Source organism: Meles meles, chromosome 3, assembly GCF_922984935.1.
Source record: "Meles meles chromosome 3, mMelMel3.1 paternal haplotype, whole genome shotgun sequence".
Lineage (NCBI taxonomy): Eukaryota > Metazoa > Chordata > Mammalia > Carnivora > Mustelidae > Meles > Meles meles.
Genome location: NC_060068.1, coordinates 168846728 through 168866104, shown reverse-complemented (window position 1 = coordinate 168866104; position 19377 = coordinate 168846728). Strand labels below are relative to the sequence as shown.

Below are 19377 nucleotides of genomic sequence, written 5' to 3'. Positions count from 1 at the left end.
ATAGGGCAAGAAAAATAGCATAAATTCATCATGTGTGTTATCTAACCATGCACTTGTTATATAACAAGCACTCTCCCAGAAACCTGAGCTTTGAGGAAGCATATTTCTTGGCTATAGGATGTTGCATCATGATTGATATAAACTTGCCTATATGTACAACTCTCTAGTCCAAGGCAAAGATATGAACTAAGTGTTCACAGGGACAAACATGTTTGAGAATCTCACTGATGGCCTCTGAAAAAGAGATGTAAGGCACTGGCCCTTGATTTCAATAAACATAGTTAATAATGTGTAGAATGACCTAACACTCAATGGTAGGTATGGACTCCCTTTTATGGCTCTCACCTAATGTTCACTTTACATCCTTAATGTGGAAGGATACTCTGTTTCCAAATAATTATTTGAAATGCAATCCGAAACAAAGAGAAATCCAGGAAATGTTTCTAGTACACCTTAAGTTCTTAAATAGAAAGTCTCAGACACAGAAACATAAAAATATTCTTTCTTTCTTTTTTTTTTTTTCCAAGCGAAGTTTTGACTTTTGAAAGGAAAAGAAGATTCATGAAGCAAAGAGCTTCCTACCTAGAAAGATTTAGCTGAGCAGAATAATGAGCTCCTGGAAAGGGATACTGTGTACCTAACCGGAACTGCAAAAAATGTACTTGACTGGAAGCTCACTGAACTTGAACAAGGAAACTTTGAACTAAAATGAAAGAGGTAAGAAGATATATATGAATATGTATACATATATATCTTACTTACTTTTATACTTATATACAGAGAACAAAATTTGTCTTTTTGAAACTGAAAAGTTCGTTGTCAAGAGCAACAACAAATCTCTAAACTTGAAGTACAATTAAAACAGTATAAACCAAGTTTTATAGAAAATCTTGACTTCCAAGTGGATAAAAATTAATATCAGCTGAATAAAGGGCAGCTATAGTAGGATGGAACATCTGTGAATGCAAAGTGCTACTTATCGATGCCAGATAAAGGACAGTCTCTAATAATGTGTACCTAAGTTTGTTTCTTAATTCTAATTCTCAATACTTTGGATGAAGACAGAAGCTCGTAGAACTCTTAGAAGCCAAGCAAATATATTTGGTTAGGATTTTAAAAGACACTGAACACCAGTCAGAATGGCTAAAATTAACAAGTCAGGAAATGACAGATGCTGGAGAGGATGTGGAGAAAGGGGAACCCTCCTCCACTGTTGGTGGGAATGCAAGCTGGTCCAACCACTCTGGAAAACAGCATGGAGGTTCCTCAAAATGTTGAAAATAGAACTACCCTATGACCCAGCAATTGCACTACTGGGTATTTACCCTAAAGATACAAACATAGTGATCCGAAGGGGCACGTGTACCCGAATGTTTATAGCAGCAATGTCTACAATAGCCAGACTATGGAAAGAACCTAGATGTCCATCAACAGATGAATGGATAAAGAAGAGGTGGTATATATACACAATGGAATACTATGCAGCCATCAAAAGAAATGAAATCTTGCCATTTGCGACGACGTGGATGGAACTAGAGCGTATCATGCTTAGTGAAATAAGTCAATCGGAGAAAGACAACTATCATATGATCTCCCTGATATGAGGACATGGAGAAGCAACATGGGGGGGTAGGGGGATAGGAGAAGAATCAATGAAACAAGATGGGATTGGGAGGGAGACAAACCATAAATGACTCTTAATCTCACAAAACAAACTGGGGGTTGCTGGGGGGAGGTGGGATTGGGAGAGGGGGAGCGGGCTATGGACATTGGGGAGGGGAGGCGAACCATAAGAGACTATGGACTCTGAAAAACAACCTGAGGGTTTTGAAGGGTCAGGGGTGGGAGGTTGGGGGAACAGGTGGTGGGTGATGGGGAGGGCACGTTTTGCATGGAGCACTGGGTGTTGTGCAAAAAGAATGAATACTGTTACGCTGAAAAAATTAATAAAAAGGGGAAAAAAACAAAAAAACAAACAAACAAAAAAAAAAAGACACTGAACAGCTAGCACAAAGACCTTACACTAGAACAATGTGAAACAAATATCATATAAGAGAGATCTTGAGTAACAGCAATTATTTTGCAATATGTATCTCTGAAAGCAGGAATAAGGCCACAGGGAGGTAAAACAAAACGAAACAACAACAACAACAAAAAACTAAAATAGTCTTGGAATCATTCAATAAAGGTATGAGATATCCATGCGTCTCCTTATTGAGAAGACTACACGAATAATGTGTGTACTTTTGAGTCTACTAGCTTAAAAGTGCTACTTTACCCCAAAAGGCGTTTTAGAAGACTTTGGAAAGAGAAAAAAAAAATTAGAATAATATATCATGGGAAGAGTCTTTGAAGTAATAGTGTGAAAATTCTACATGTCCCATATGAACTCAGGTGATCAAATGGTCTCAGAAATTGCCCAGAAAAATTGGGAAACTCTCTTAGTAATTCATGTCTTTCTGAGTATAATCAGTACATTCCTGATATTCCCATCAACTATATCTTCAATGTAATTTGGAAATAGACTTGAATATGGTTTACTCTTTTTAAATAGATGACAAAGCATTTTTTATTTTAGTATACAGTCTATTTCTTTTTCTTAAAAGGATATGGGCACATACAGGAAGAGGTAGGGAGATTGCGGTGCATATGTAAGTTCTGACTCATGTGGACACTTTATTTTTTTTAAAATATTTCATTTATTTATTTGATAGAGATCACAAGTAGGCAGAGAGGCAGGCAAAGAGATGGGGGAAGGGATCAGGCTCTCCGCTGAGCAGACAGCCTGATGCGGGGCTTGATCCCAGAACCCTGAGATCATGACCTGAGCCGAAGGCAGAGGCTTAACCCACTGAACCACCCAGGCATCCGCTTGACACTAAAAAAATAGTGAAAGAGGTAAGATTTGGAGTCCTTTGACAAGGGGTCATAAGAACAAAATTCATTTTGGAGCTCTAAGAACTCCAGGGATTTTACAACTGATTGATAAGTCACAAAAAATATTTACAGTAAAATATACTGTTGAATAGATAGGTACACTTGCAACCTCTCTGTTTCTACAGGGACAGAAGGCTAGAGAATATGATAGTACAATGCAAGTTGCATATTAGTTCTGGAATTCAGACAAAAGTTTCTGACATTACTACTATGTATCTTATTTTGTTGTTCATTTAACATTTTTAAAGATCATTTATTTATGTATTTATTTAGAGAGGGAGTGAGCAGGGGGAGGGAGAAAAAGGAGAGGAAGAGAGAACCTCCAGCAGATTCTGAGCGTGGAGCCTAATGTAGGGCTTGATCCCATGACACAGAGATCATGACTAGAGTCAGATGATTAACCAACTGAGCCACCGGGTGCCCTTTTTGTTTATTATTTTGAGAGATCTGAAAGATTCTAATCTCTGGTGCTACTTGTGTAAACTGTAAAACAATTTAAGATAAAATAGGGATGCTTTTAAAATACTCCCTGGAGCAAAACAGATCCTATATTAAAGTCCAAAATTGCCTTATATCTTAGTTAAGTATTAAAACTATGTGTTCTTCAAAACTCTTTAATTATTAGACACCTATACACTCCCTGCCATTTCACAGGATTCTTCATTTGATAATGCAGGTATGAAGAAATGCTGTATCTCAACCGTAGCCAACAGACTATTAAAATAATATTTCCAAATCCCCCAGAACAACAGAAGTGTTTGAGATTCCCCAAATGTGGATCTCGAATTGAACTAAACTTTTTTTTTTTATTATTAAAAAATGTCTGAAGTGAAAGCTAGGAAATAGAAACTTAATTTTTCCAGACAAATAAATATGCATGACTTCATATTGTTTTCATTTATTTTCTGGCCTAACAGCCATAAGATCCATTCATAATTTAACTATGACTGGAGCCCATGCATGAAACAATGCTCTTTTGCTTTCCTGTAAAGCTCCTCTCACATAATAGGTCCTTGATAAATAATGATTTGAACTACATTGAGCAGGAACTTGTCTTCTGTTATGGTTTCCTTATTATGTTGACATGTATTAAGACATTTAAACGAAAATGAACTTGTATATCCTGTAACACTTTAGCAGCATTATTTCCTCATGCTCTCTATTTAATGTTCTTTCCTTCCCTCCTGCTTCCTGGCTTCCCGTTCTTTTAGCCTCGAATTGCCCTAATAGCCATTTTCAGACTCTGACTCTGCCTGTTCATTTAAGTTTGTAAACATCCTCCTGGTCTCACTTGAATTTCTGCCAAGCCACAAATGTATGATCCAATATGTCATTGTGTTCCTAGTTTGCACCCTGAAATGTCGTGCCTTTGACCATCTGCCACCTCCCTCTTGCTAATCTTTAAACCCCAGATAAACACCACAATGTCTAGGGTTTTTGTGTTCAAATTCATAAAAAAAAAAAAATGTATGTTGGTAAAGTAGTTATGACCATTTCAACTGGTTCCACCAAGTGTGTAGAGAAACTTAGACCATGCTCTCGAAGGAGATTAGTAATCAACCTATTAATATCCATTCTTTATCAGATGCCTGGCCGTAGCTATTGAGTTTCTTTTGCCATTTTCTTTTGAGCTCTCATCTTCCACTCACAGCAGGAAAACATCTATCCCCACAAGAAGCTACCATCTATTATCAACATTTAAAAATTTTTTTTTTTTTTAATTTTTATTTATTTGACAGAGAGAGATCACAAGTAGACAGAGAGGCAGGCAGAGAGAGAAGCAGGCTCCCTGCGAGCAGAGAGCCCGATGCGGGACTCGATCCCAGGACCCTGAGATCATGACCTGAGCCGAAGGCAGCGGCTTAACCCACTGAGCCATCCAGGCGCCCCAATTATCAACATTTTAAAACCACATTTGAAACTGCTCAATTCCTCTTTGACTTTCATTATGTCTGTATCTACAAGACTATGTATTAAAGACTTAAACAAGAATAAAAATACATCTGAAGCAAAAATATGAATCTTGAAGAATATCAGCAAATCTGCTCATGAATAACACATGAATTTGCATAAGTGTTAATAACAGTGGAGAAGGTGATGAAAGAAAAAGAAGCTTTTAAAATAGAAATCCAACCCAAAATTCAGAATAATTCATGAACATATCACAATAATATAATACTTATAGAGGTAGGTATAAGAGTAGTTTATTAAAAAAAAAAAGAAAAAATTTATGAAGTATAAGAGAAACCTTTACCCATTATTATCACATACCTTCAACAACTACTATTATTCCTAGCAGGGAATGGATAAATCAAAGTAGATGATACTATGTTTAGAGTCACTAAATTTATAAACACTGAAGGAAATTGTAGGGAAAAATCCTCAGCTTTAAAAAGTGAACACATAAGCCTTTTATGAACTTGTTTAATGTTTCCCCTGCCTCAGGACAGAGGGTGGAGTACAGGACTCCAGTAGGAGACATTGTGTCCTTCCAGCCATTCAGGCAGAGAATAGCCTCCCTGTTCACAAACAGAAATCAAAACAGAGAGGCACGGAATGGTAGAACTAGTCATATTTTTATTTTTTCTACTTTTATGTTTTTGCTCAAAGAATATGAGTTAGCTCTCCTTTTGTTGTTGTTTTGAGTAGGAGTATAAAAAGGTGAGAGACAGTGGAGTCTGACAATTTAGGAAAAAATACATAGAGACGTAAAAAAAGATTAAAATAACTAAGAAGAAAATAACAGAATATTTTACTAACTAGAGCAAAAGGGCCTCTAAAACAAGTCACTGCATTTGCAAGTCATGCCTCCCCATTTTTGGGTCAAGAGGGTAGTATGGGAACTGTGTGCCTTCTCACAAGTCCCGTTTTGAGTCTCTACCTTGTCGTGAAGGACAGTGTGATTGGATCAGGTGTGACAGCCGTCGTGATAGTAAGGAGGACCATGATCTGACTGGGAGGGAAAGGAGATCCCTAGTGGAACCAAACAGCAAGCCTCAGCCTCACCGGAGCGCAGGTAAGTCCGAGCAAGGCAAAGCTGCCGTCACATCCACTGAGCTGTGTGAGAATGAGGTTAGTAACTACATTCTGAGTTCAGACTATGGGTCTGTTCTTTTATTTAGGAATGGGAGAAACTGCTAAATGGTCTCTGGAAGCCCTGTGGATAAAAACAGAATTTTAAATGGTTATACTCTGTAGAGAAATTAAGCACATTACACCACCAGCTGTGAGTTCTCATTTGAAGGACAAAAATAAACTATGGGAGTATTGACTACTACAAAACGGATAATGCCAAAGAAGTACAAAAGATACATAAAATCTCTGGTGGTTCCCAGTATGTATCAGACTAAATAACCGCATTTCACTACTAATGGACCGTGAAATCTGAAAGAAAAATCTCCCAAAAGACACTTTTTGTTGTCGTCATTGTTGTTGTTGTTATTTTTTACAGATAGGACTTTTTCTTTTCTTTTTTTTTTTTTTTTAAGATTTTATTCATTCTGGGGCGCCTGCATGGCTCAGTGGGTTAAAGCCTCTGCCTTTGGCTCGGGTCATGATCCCAGGGTCCTGGAATCGAGCCCCGCATCAGGCTCTCTGCTTGGCAGGGAGCCTGCTTCCCTCTCTCTCTGTCTCTGCCTGCCTCCCTGCCTACTTGTGACCTCTGTCTGTCAAAAAAATAAATTAAAAAAAAAAAAAAGATTTTATTCATCCACTTGAAAAGAGAAAAAGAGAAAGAGAGCAAATCAGAGGGAGAGGGAGAAGCAGGCTCCTGGCTGAGCAGGGAGCCTGATGTGGGGCTCAATTCCAGGACCCTGAGATCATGACCTGAGATGAAGGCAGATACTTAGCCAGCTGAGCCACCCAGGCTCCCCGAAAAGACACCTTTTTAACTTTTTAACAGAGTCAAATTTGACAATAGTCCTCATGTTAAACTCAGTGTAAACTTAGATATCCTTTCAATCAAACCCAAATAGCCACAAGTAAAAACACTATTTTCCAGCATTGCCTTTTAAGTATTTTGCTAAAAATCATAAAACAATTTATAAATAATATTGCTGTCACTTTTAGAAGTATAAATGAATATTGCAAAGAGACAATACAAGGTGATAAAAAGAAGGAAAAAACAAAATCTTCAAAATGCTGCAACAAGGTGAAAACGAGAGTCTAGAGATTCTTTTGTTTAGTATGATTAAAATGGCAAGCTTCAGTGCAGCTCATTCATTTAAAAATGTGGTATTTCGACTCATCCATTTTTAAAGGATGTAAGTAACTATAAAAGTACAAAATGCAATATCTAGAGAAGAAAACTGAGAGACAACTATGAGTAGTAGATGTTCTTGAAAGCAAATTATCAATAAAATTATGATAAGGACTTTCAAATTTGGAAGGCATATTAAATGTGATTTAGAGCCCTGCCAACAGAGATACAAGTGTACATATAGTTATAAATGATCTCTTCCCCTAGTAAAATCTGTAAGATTTACAAATGCACTTGGCAATTAGTATTAAGCCTAGGAATTAGGCTGGCAAATCTCCTTGCATCAAATAAAACCTAGTCCCTCAAGAGGCAGCCTAAAGACCATGAAGCAGAACAGATTTACCTGGTAGACTAATGATAATTTTAGATTGGGGATTAGATTACACTTTTGCATTATAAAATGAATGAACAAAGTTATTGTGTGCACAGAACCCTGGAATAAACTTATTCTCACGGACTTTGTGACATTATGGTTGCAGATGTTTGGTTAAGAAGTTGGAATTAAAAAATGGAGTTTTTGAGGCTAAAATGAAGTTCAATCGGTCGCAATTTTAAGATTAGGTGGTTGGGGATGCCAGAGGTCTGTTAAGTTGGACTCTTGATTTTGGCTCAGGTCATGATCTCAGTGTCATGATTTTAGGGTCATGAGATTAAGACCTGCGTCTGGCTCTGTGCTTAGTGGGGACTCGACTTGAGATTCTCTCTCTCCCTTTGTCCCTCCCCTTGGCACCCTCACTCTCTCTTTAAAATAAATAAACAAATCTTTGAAAAAATATAAACAAAGATTCGGTGGTCTTGGGAAAAATTTCATTTTAATCAGAAAGCATTTTCTTGCTTTTTTTTGTTGTTTTAGAGTAATGTATTTTTAAAATGTTGTGACTTAAAAATTATTTTCTGAACTCTTCTTTTATTTTAAAATTATTATTTGTATTCTAGTTAATGATGAATAAGGTCATTATTAAACATACTGTATATGTTGCAAAAAGAAAAATTAGAAATCCTTCACTTGGTTATTTTCCAAATCAAAGTCTTTAGTATTTAATAGGTAAAGGTCCTAATTTTCCAAATAAATATTAAAGATTTTGGTTAAATACAAAATTTTCTATCCACCACAGTTTGGTATTAGAGCAACTAAAGGATTAACTAAAGGGTATATTTTCAAGCGTAGAATATAGCACAGTGCTTAATACTTATTATGTTCTCAGTAGTGAATACAATGCCTGTGTCTCTGCTTTGCCACATCTCCCTGGCTAGATCTTCTAACTGTTGTTGCATTCTGTCCTCTCTACGCTGTCTCAATTCCTCATCTAATTGAAAAGTGTTCTCAGGTTCACTTTACCTGGTGGAACAGGTTCTATCCTATAAGGTCAAATCATGTTCTATGTCTTTTGAATAACACAATCCTTAGTGATCTCCTTAAAGGAACTCAAGAGTCACTGCCTTCAGTCACAAGTTACATTTCATAACATCCTCATTTCCCCAACTAGATGGCAAGTCCCCCATAAGCAGGAGCTTTGTGTTTTAACTCCTAACATTCTGGACAGCTTAGATCACTCAGGGCCTTATACACCACAGTCAATGCACGCCCCTTTACAGATTAAGTAGTAGGAGAAAACCAATGTTAATCTAAGAGCTGACTACAGAATTTCTTTTAGAAGGGGAAAAAAAAAAGCCCATTCTTTCTAAAAGAGAGAATAAGAAGGGTGATGAATAGTAACACAGTGTAAGTCTTCTATAGAATGCTGGAAGCCAGTATAAATGTCAAACAATGAAATAAAGCCATGTGTGTGTGTGTGTGTGTGTGTGTGTGTGTGTGTGTGTGTGTGTGTGTGTGTGTATTTCAGGTGCGTTCTTCATTTTTAAATTAAAAACAATAAATAAGGGCACCTGGGTGGCTCAGTGGGTTAAGCCTCTGCCTTCAACTCAGGTTGAAGTTAAATAATAAATAAATAAGGGCACCAGGGTGACTCAGTGAGTTAAGACTCTGCCTTCCGCTCAGGTCACAATCTCAGGGTCCTGGGATCCAGCCCCACATCAGACTCTCTGCTCAGCAGGGAGCCTGCTTCCCCCTCTCTCTCTGCCTGCCTCTCTGCCTACTTGTGATCTCTCTCTCTGTCAAATAAGTAAATGAAATCTTAAAAAAATACCCAATAAGTTAGTATGTTCTTATTGAAAATATCTAAGGACCATTTCATAGACATTTCTTAAGAAGCATGTTTTCTATATTATCATTATTGCTCATACATGTAATTAAACTCTACACTTAAATCATTATTTCTGTTTGATGTGCAATTATATATTGTTCTTTTTATACTTTGTCTCTACCTTTTCAGATATTCTTATCTTATTTCATGTGGCTGCTGTAGCTCCAAATATTTTATCCGTGGAATTTTATTATATTTGATAGTTTTTTAGATTTTTCGAGGCATTCAGCATTTTAAAATACTCTTCCCTTAGGGCACCTGGGTGGCTCAGTGGGTTAAAGCCTCTGCCTTAGGCTCAGGTCATAATCTCAGGGTCCTGGGATTGAGCCCCACATCCGGCTCTCTACTCAGCAGGGAGCCTGCTCACCCCTTTCTCTGCCTGTCTCTCTGCCTACACAAGTAGGCATTTGATCTCTGTCTGTCAAATGAATATATAGAATCTTTAAAAAAATAAAATATAATACTCTCCCCTAATTGTCATATGAGTGATATTCTAATAAGAAGAGTATCATTTTATTGTAGTTCTTTTGTTCAAATGTCACTAAAAGAAGACCCACAGACTATTAGCTTGTAATGATGCAAATGAGCACTTCGGGACCATTTATTCTCTTTACAATTTAAATTCATTGTCTGGAAATTGGTAAAGTTATTTTCTTACCTGTCAACTTAAGGAATTTCTCTGGGATTACATATATCCATATTCTATCAATCTTAAATATGTCTTTACACAGAGTAATTTATTTGGTTATTTCATATTATGGTTCCATCTATATATTTCTTTTTTAGTTACCTTCAATGTACCCTTTATAACTTGTAACCCTTCATATGTAATTTCAAATTCTTTATATTTTGAGCTCTCTTCAGAAGCGTGAAATAGTAATGATTGTCTCCATATCTCCATTTTACAAAAGAGGAAACCGAGACACACTGAGAATGAGGACTGGCTGCAGTTCCACACATAATCCACAGAGAACCCAGGTTTCAAATAGAGGTGACCTATTTCCAAACTCTACTAAAACATTCTTCTTTGCTGCTTTTCCCTCTTATTTTTTCTTAACAGATTCTTACTTAAAATTTCCTCTGTGTCAGATATCATGGTAGAAGTTAGGAATAGAGCAGGTAAATAAGTCAGACAAAAGTCCGTGTATTCCTGAATCTTACAGTCCAAATGGGGAGAGAACCCACAGCATGACAATGGCTGTCCTTAGGGAGATACCAGCTATCATATAACCATCTGTCATTAAAAAAAAAGTGGATCTGCTCTGGTTGAGGTCTCCTGGGTACTGGGTGTTGGGTGACTGAGGTGCTGCCCAATTTGCTCTTAAAGGCATTAACTTTTTCCGGTTATGATTCAGAGTATGGATGGAGTCATGGTTTCCCCAGACTCTGGTGAAGAGAGGGAAGTGACTGAAGCTTGATAGAGGGCAGAAAGCAGGAGAGGTAGCAAAATGCCACAGTACTCAAGAGCAGGAGGTGCCCAAGGACATGGGCCTTACCTCACATGCCCCTTGAGAGTATGGGGAAAGCACTGTTCTCTGGGGCCCTGTTGCTTCTTCTTCCATCTTTCTGATTACTAATTCAATTTTCAGCTCTGGTTGAGTTTTTGTATCTTACCAGAAATTTTAAATTGGCAATGTTTTCACGTGTCCATTCAAAAAGTCTGTATGGTTTTCTCTTTCTAATAGCAAATGCATCCCAGTGTACACTAACTGCCTCTGTCTTTCAGCCTATGTGACCCTTGCAATGATTCCACTTAGGGAAGATCTTTGAGCTCTGATTCCCAGCGATTTCTCCAACATCATAAGGGGTAATGAGCAGATTTGGGCCGGTATTGAAATATCTTCTTGTGAATCTCAACGTCACTCTGCTTTAGGAGCGACTTTCTGAATCTCTCCCCAGGCCAAGTTTATTTAGCTGCGCATAGTTAGCCCCAAAGATTTAGAAGAATGAGTTTGAAATCTATTTTTAGGCTACAATTTCTTTCACCTATTATTCCTTTCAGATATCTGCTAAGCTCGGCTGTTTTTTCACCGTCCTCTGTCCTCCTGTACTTTTGGTACTAGTGTGTGCTTTGAGCACATGGTATTTCGGGAGAAGGACTGGGACACAAAAACAGGGCAAACGAAAGCCAGAGAAATACAAAATAATCAGTTGACGTGGTACCTGGCATGGAGTGAAAATGTTGTTACCCAGTACAACTTTCAGAATTTTTTCAAAGGGTCTTGGTTTTACTCAGTATATAGGATGGAGTTCTGAACCCATTTCAACTCAATTTTAAGGAATACATATCTGCAGCGTATCGGTGAACATCCAGGGAGCCAGCAACTCTGTGATAATTAGGTTATTACTGCACAACATCCCTTCTTCTGAGCCCATTTTATATGCCAACAATTCGTCAAAATATTTGAAAAATAAAAATACTTGACCTCCATTTATAAAATGGAGGTCTAGGTAAAATGGTGTTTGACTGACAAATACTCTTAGTGATAACAGAGAGAAAAGCCTGGACATCCCAGTGAAGTGTCTGCTTAAGGACATTCTGGAGCTCCTGAAGCCAGATAACCAGATGGGGCAAGATTCCGGAGAGGGGAAGCCCATGAACGTGGGGCTGCGGATTACAACGTGTTTGTTTGTACTAGAAACTAACGGGAGGATGGAATTCCAGCCTGGGGACAGAGAAACTAAAACTTTTTGAAGTCTCCTGGGCCTGCAGTCAAATTGGAAATTGAGGAGCCTTAAACACATGGCTGACTTTCCCTAAAGACATTTGTTAAATTGAAAGTTTAAATTGGAAGTTAAATTGAAAGTTGAGCAGAAACCTAAAACTCTTAAGTGGAAAAGGCCTGGAACACAAAGAAGAGATTTCGGCCCCTTCTCTTCGCATTGGACAGGTGGTAGTCAAAGCTGGCGACCAGGGTAACGGTCCCAGTACACGAACAAGCCCCCAGTTGACAGTCCTAGAGTGCCATGTCCTAGCAACAGGGCAGAGACTGTATCCGAACAAAACTACAAATCAACCTTGACTTCGCACAACTCTGATTGGGTTACCATAATGATCCCCTTCTCTCATTGTGTATCAGAGAAAATGGTGACTAATCCCTGAAGAAACACATTGTCAGGTGTTTTCCTACATCCATACACTACATGTGACATCTAACAACAACAACAACAAAAATTACTAGACGTCTCAAGAAACAAGACCATGGGTCCCAGTACTGTCTCTCCAATCTCCCCAATGAGAAACCAAAACCTGTTATCTTATTGAGACACTAGAGGTAGATGACAATGATTGTAAAATCGTTAAGATTAATATATTTAAGAAATAGAGGAAAAAAGGAAGGACAGATAATTTCACTAGAGATTTATGTCTGTATAAAAGGAAAAAAAAATTGCTATCAACCAAAGCAATCAGTGTTTGGGCTATGTTTTCTCTGAATGGACATATTTGCTTTGATAAGACTCTTGTTTCTTTGAGCAGAATATTAGCGGCATGCTGGTGTTTTCTACCAATATACTTACAGTGTGTGTCCCAGGGAATACTGAAAAATAGGCCCCAAACAAAGAAATTTTTATGTAAATAGGTGGGAACGTGTGAAGAGACATTTGTTCTCCAAGATCTGACTTGCTGTGAGGACATTAGTGATATTATATGATTGCAGACATAAACATGGGTGAGTTATCTGTCTCTGGACTAAACTTAGCATACATATATGACTAAGTTATAATAAATAAATAAATAAGTGGGGTTTGGTTTTGTTTTTGTTTTTTTTTACAACAGTTTTTAGTAGGAATTAGTTCGATGATGTGTTAAGAGGGATTGAGATTTTACCAGACTCAGGTGCTAACAGGTTAGTCTGTTACAGATTTATGGATGCTGCCAGAAGACACATGGCTCCTGGGTCAGGCACAAAGGACTTCATTACTCATGTCAGAGTATGCAGCACGGACTCTCATTCAGAACGTAGAAGACAGCGTTAGAAGATAGCGGGAGTGCCTCCTTCCAACAGAAGCAGGCTTATTTATCACCCCATTATATAAATACGAGGACAGCCTCTAGGGCCAAGGCAAACCTAATCTCCTTGCAGCCTCTTACAGAATTTTGGAATTCCCTAGTTGAAGGTTCCTCTGTTGTGAAGCAAACCCACTGCATGCATGCCATGTGCCTGGGCTATGCCATGTCATTCTCCGAGACTTTGGGGTTAGAGGAATCAGAGAAACTGTGAAGTTCTTACTACTTCCTGTGCAATGAAAAATGAAGCATTTCTCTCTGAACCAGAAGTACAGAGCCTTGTGCCAGCATCCACGAAACTGGATCAAGATTCACTGCTTATCATGTAGGTAAGGTACGATCTTTTTTTTTTTTTTTAAAGATTTTATTTATTTATTTGACAGAGAGAGATCACAAGTAGTTAGAGAGGCAGGCAGAGAGAGAGAGAGAGGAAGCAGGCTCCCTGCAGAGAGCCCGATGCGGACTCAATCCCAGCACCCCGGGATCATGACCTGAGCAGAAGGCAGTGGCTTAAACCACTGAGCCACCCAGGCGCCCCGGTAAGGTACAATCTTAACATAACGGTGTGAGGACTCTTATGACACATTGTCAATGACTACTTGGTTGTTGAATGATTGACATTCCCAGACTTTGTTTTTATTTTTGACTAATGGGATGCATGTAACATTTACGCTATTGTCTTCTGCTTATGTGTAAGATCATTAATAGTTTTGAACACATGTTCATATGTTCATCGGTTTATTTACTTTTTTGTTCTTTCTCTTTGGTTAATTATTTGTATCCTTTCACTATTTAGTTTCCTATTTGGAATGCTTACTTTGTTTTGTAAATATATTCATGATACTAATCCTTACTCATTTGTAAGTATGGCTATCTTACCCTAGGCTAGAACTTGTTTTTAAGTTTTATTTAGAAATCGTTTGATGCAGGAATGTAATAATTTTAACATTATCACATTTGTTAACGTTTTATGAATGTGCTATTGTGTCTTTTATACGAAATCCTTTTTCTACCCCAGATATATGAAATTAGTTCACTTCGTTTTCCTCTAAAATTCTTAGAACTTTTCTTGTAAAAGTCGTTCTTTAATATATGTATAATTTATTTTTGTGCATGTATTTGAGAAATTCTAATTTTAGTTTCTTAGATATATAAACAGTTGGTCCGTTTCTGTGTACTTTTTGGATTACTCTTTCCACAATGGTTAAAAATGCTACCTTTGTCTTTCATCAAGTTCATTTGTTTATATATAGATTTAGATATCTAATCATTTTATTTCAGTTCCCTCAATTTTTTCTCCTCTTCTCTTTATTTCTGTACTCCTACTATATATTTTTTTTAAAGATTTTATTTATTTATTAGTCAGAGAGAGAGAGAGAGAGCACAGGCAGACAGAGTGGCAGGCAGAGGCAGAGGGCGAAGCAGGCTCCATGCTGAGCAAGGAGCCCGATGTGGGACTCGATCCCAGGACGCTAGGATCATGACCTGAGCCGAAGGCAGCCGCTTAACCAACTGAGCCACCCAGGCGTCCCAGTACTCCTACTATATTTAAGGAATACTTCATTCTTTGGTGCTGGTCTCAGCCTATCAATAATCAATGTTGTGGTTGGAACAGAACTTACGATTCTTATGACTGCAAGACACTTTTCAGCAATAAACATCAGGACACTTTGGAAAAAAAAGACTTATTACTTACATGTCCTGAAAATTACATGGTACACCTGGGTCCACACAGAGAGGTGGAGGGTAGAGAGAAAGAGAATGTGTGTGGGGGGGAGCTTGAAGGTCTGTTGTTTTGGGGTTCAAGGATGGGTCCTATGGTTTGGGGGGCTCACTCTATCCATGACTTTAAAACATAAGAGAGGGAATTTAAAACATAAGAGGGGGAATTTAAAAAACAAGGAGAGGGAGAGAGAGAGAGGGAGGCCCAAATGATCAGTTATGAAAATCAATTAAGACGTCTAAAACAAAGCGTCTCCGGAGGCATGGTGAAGAGGCCTGGATCTTCATCTAGTCCTGTGGATGGCAACTTGTTTATTCAAGGGAGCTCTCTTTGAAGTGAACGTCCCTTTGAAGTAGATGCCTCTTTGAAGTGGATGCCTTGGCAATGGAAGCCTAAGTCATGCACTTGCATTACCAAAAAAATAAATAAATAAATAAATAAGAAAAAGAAAAAGAAAACCCAACTGTCTGGGTTTACCCGCATCACATTCATCTTTATAATGTCTTGATTTCTGTTAGGATATGCCCTCTTTTCTTCTCTCTCTGACAACTGTGTATCTCCTTCATCTTTTTTCCCAATACTTCCTTTCTTTTTTTAATCTTTTGCCATTTGCATTTTATTAACAGATTATTGAATTCAGTTTATCGTTTAAAATTATATTTAATTTATAAATATGAACATCTGAGGACTCTGATTCATTAAGTTGGTAAATACATTTCTTGCATGGTTTTATATTTTCAGTGACATTGTTCATTACATAGGATAAACCTGAACATTATATATTGGACTTTTTTTCTATAATGATTCAGAAGGATTTGAGGCTAATTTATTTCATTTGTTTTTGCCATTTTAAATTGTAGCATTTATTACATATCCATATGCTTTAAATATAGGAAATCTATGCATTTTGAGGTGTTTATTAGCATTTCAAAAAATTGACAAAGTATCCCATTATTACTTAAGATGTTTTTGTAGGTTCTCTTAAATTTTCATATAGGCAATTTCATCATGAAGATTAATCTTGTAATTTGTTTCTACTTATTATTGTTCTCCATTTTTCTTTCTTTCTGAATTGAGAACATTCTGTACAATACTGCTTAGTTGTAGTGACTGAAGTTATCCTGAAGTTATCCTGAAACTATTGCTTAGATGAACCTACCAGAAATTACTCATTGTTAGAAATGTGACCTAAATAAAGATCTTGTTTTAAGACACCAAGTTTTGGATTTGTTTTGTTTTTCTAACAATAGTTGCTTCTTTTGAAGCAATAAGCTAGCTATTTCTAACATTTTATATCAAACTTTCTATATCATTTTTTATTTGGTATATTTCATCTAAGCAGTATACACACACACACATTTAAATATGAGATAGCTTTGATTAAAAATTATATTCGGTTTGATAATGGCTACTGTATGTTTGAACATCTACTGTATGTTATACTGTATGTATATCAAACTGTATGTTTGAATATCTACTTTCTTCTATCATTTTCTATGCTTTTATTTTCCATCTTTTATTCTCCTTTCTGGTCTTCTGTTCTACTGATAAAATAAGTTTCATTATTTAGTTTTCTGAAAAACGTTTCTTGCTTTGGAAAATACAGATTTTTATGCTGTTAATTTAGTGTTTACTCTTCAAGATTTAACATATGAAATGAAACATGAATTATAAGATTTTTTCTTATGTGTGATATTCTGCAGAGATCCTGAAGGCAAAGACTAATACAATATTTGCCAAAACGTCAGTAGTTAAATGTAAAAAACTCATTTTTATACATTGGAAAATCATCTTTAATAATGAGTCCTCCTTCATTCCTGATAGCTTACTATTTTTAACTAACTCTAGAGAAGGCTGATATTAGCAAATTATTTTTCATCAGCATTTTGACCAGATGATTTTTATCAACTTCTGCTATCTAGTTTTTTAACCAGGAATCTAGTTTACTAATTATTGGGGTGCCTGGGTGGCAAGTCAATTAAACAACTGACTCTTGGTTTGGGCTCAGGTCCTGATCTCTGGGTGGTGAGAATGAGCCCCTCCCAGGCTCTACACTCAGAAAAGAGCCTGCTTAACTTTCCCTCTCCCTCTGGGCTCCCCCAACCCCAGGCTCTCTCTAAAATAAATGGATAAAATCTTTTAAAATTTTAAAAAATCTAATTATCATTGTTTTTTAATTATTTTGCATTTTCTTTTTGATAGTATACATTTCTTTCTCTTTATCTTTGAGGCTTAATAGTTTTAAACTCTCATAAGCTAGCATAGATTTAATTTTGTGCTTGGCTTTGGTGTTTATGTTTATGATAAGGGTCCATATACTTATATGAGTGTATTTATTTTGGTATGGCTATTCCATTTTTAATCTCGTCTTTATATAGTATTATCTGATGCTGCCTTGTGTTTAGAAAAAATCCATATTTTATATGGTATCATAATTCTCCCACTATTCCAAAGTGAGTATTTTATTTTTTTATCTATTTATTATGTATGCATTTATTTATTTATTTATTTATTTATCTGTTTATTTATTTATTTATTTTTGGAGGGGAGGTGCAAAAAGGAGAGGGAGATGGAGATAGAGAATCTCAAGCAGACTCCACACCCAGCATGGAGAACCACACGGGGTTCAATCACACAACCCTGAGATCATGACCTGAGCCGAAACCAAGAGTCATACACCTAACTGACTGAGCCCAATCAGGCACTCCTAAAGTGGGTTTTTTAAAAACCATAATTTGTGGATGTAAAAACTGAAGCTTGGAAAGTTAGGTGGCTTGGCTTATCTAGAATAATCAAGTCTGCTTTCATAAGCACATGTTTTCAGGTATGCATTTGAATCTTTTCTAGAAATTGTTGTTACTTATTCAAAAGAAGTTTTCCTGTGTTATTTATAATTTTATCAGTTCCCAATATTTTTTTTTAAGTAGTCTTACACATAGATTAAAACTTTTTTATCCCTACACAATTGTCTAGAGGCCTCGCATATTTGACACAGTATAGCTGGCTTAAGCATTCACTGATAAGGTTAAAATAAATGTTAAAAATTTTACATCAGTACAATAAACCCTTTTAAAAGTGTGCATATGTTTGAAGGGACCTCCTTAAAATGACTTCCCACCACTAGTGATGTCAAATCAATGAATTAAGCCCTTTTGAATATACCCATGCATTAAATTCATAAATTCTAGATATAAATTTTTAAGACTTCATCTACTTATTTATTTGACAGAGAGATAGAGAGCACAACAAGTAGGCAGAGCAGCAGGCAGAACGAGAGGGAGATACAGGGTTCCTGCCAAGCAGGGAGCCTGACATGGGGCTTGATCCCAGAACCCTGGGATGATGACCTGAGCTGAAGGCAGCCGCTTAACCAATGGAGCCAGGCAGGCGTCCCAGATATAAAAATTTTTTATGAAGAACTTTCAGTCACTAAGTGGGTCTCAACAATAGTAAAATTCTCTTGTTTCTTTTAAAAATACTTTTGGAATTATACTTACATAGGTTAAACAAGTTGAATATAACACACCTTTAAATCCAAGTCAAATCTTCATGATTGTATCATCAAATTAAAATTATTAAAAATGTAAAATAAAGTCTTTATCAGGATGGGAAAAGATGCGGGGGCGGGGGGGGGGGGACCTGGGTCTCTCAGTGGGTTAAGCCTCTGCCTTCAGCTCAGGTCATGATTCAGGGTCCTGGGATGGAGTCCCTCATCAGGCTCTCTGCTCAGCAGGGAGCCTGCTTCCTCCTCTCTCTCTGTCTGCCTCTCTGCCTACTTGTGATCTCTGTCTTCAAATAAATAAATAAAATCTTTAAAAAAATGGCAAAAGAAACAACTGAAATATAAATATAGGGATCGAGGTGTGATTTTAACTGACCAAGACGGAAAGTTGAATGCTCCCCAAATTACACAATTATCTGAAATATGGGAAATATGCATTAAGTTTTTTAACATATTTCCCATAGTTAATTACATTAAATATATTTGGGATCATAGAATGGGTGTCCAAATGTAAATAAATGTATAGTAATCAATTATTACAATTTGTCATATAAAAACATGCACAAATATGTATTTCCATATAATATTTCATATTATACTATATTCCATATAGTATTAAATATCATAAATACTACATTCCATATAGTATTTCCATAGGTAGAATTGACCATAAAGAAGTTAAAATGAGAGAGAAGAATAAGCAGCTTTGGATTTTCGTGTAAACCATGTTATGGTCACATATAC

General features: G+C 36.8%; 1 protein-coding gene across 6 annotated transcripts in view; it reads right to left on the bottom strand.

Annotated features, from left to right (window-relative positions):
• The window catches only part of CDH18 (cadherin 18), a 718124-nt gene that overhangs the window by 12870 nt on the left and 685877 nt on the right, over positions 1-19377 (bottom strand). The gene's annotated exons all lie outside the window — the stretch shown is intronic.